This window comes from Pongo pygmaeus, chromosome 18, assembly GCF_028885625.2.
Source record: "Pongo pygmaeus isolate AG05252 chromosome 18, NHGRI_mPonPyg2-v2.0_pri, whole genome shotgun sequence".
Taxonomy (NCBI): Eukaryota; Metazoa; Chordata; class Mammalia; order Primates; family Hominidae; genus Pongo; species Pongo pygmaeus.
Genome location: NC_072391.2, coordinates 27,036,603 through 27,037,341, shown reverse-complemented (window position 1 = coordinate 27,037,341; position 739 = coordinate 27,036,603). Strand labels below are relative to the sequence as shown.

The window sequence follows — 739 nt, the reverse complement described above, 5'->3', positions numbered from 1 at the left end:
ATAAGGGTTCCAATTTCTTCACATTTTTGCTAATACTTGTAATTGTCTGTCTTTCATATTTTTGCCATTCTCAAGAGTGTGAAGTGGTATCTCATTGTGGTTTTGATTTGCATTTCCCTAATGACTAATGGTGTTGAATATCTTTTCATATGCTTATAAGCCATTTATATGTCTTTGGAGAAATTCTTTTCAAATCTCTTGCTCATTTTAAAATTAGGTTGTCATTTTATTACTGAGTTGCATTAGTGTTACAGCTCTTTTAGAATTTGTCTAGCAGGTTTTCTGATTTTTATCCAGAACCCCTCCCCAGCCAAAAGTAAAAGAAAAAAAAAAGCTGCAATAGTTCTTTATACAGTTTAGATACAAGGCCCTTATTAGATATTTGATTTTCAAATATTGTCTCCCATTCTGTGAGTTGTTTTTTCACTCTCTTGATGGTGTCATATGAAGTACAATTTTTTTTTTGATAATGTCCCTTTTATCTATGTATTTTTTCTTTTCATTTGTGCTTTTGGTGTCATACCTAAGAAACCGCTGCTTAACTCAAGGTCATAAAGATTTACTCCTGAATTTCTTTCTAGCAGTTTTATAGTTTTAGCTTTTACATTTAGATATGACTCATTTTGAGGTTATTTTTGATTATGATGTGAGGTGGAGATCCGACTTTATTCTTTTGCATAGGGATATCCAGTTGTCCCAGCACCATTTGTTGAAAGACTATTTTTTCCTAATTGAATTG

General features: G+C 31.7%; 1 non-coding gene across 1 annotated transcript; it reads left to right on the top strand.

Annotated features, from left to right (window-relative positions):
- Positions 1-243: 243 nt before the first annotated feature.
- LOC129016378 (U7 small nuclear RNA) lies at positions 244-304 on the top strand. The gene has a single exon (XR_008494784.1). It is a non-coding gene; the product is annotated as a U7 small nuclear RNA (small nuclear RNA).
- Positions 305-739: the final 435 nt, after the last annotated feature.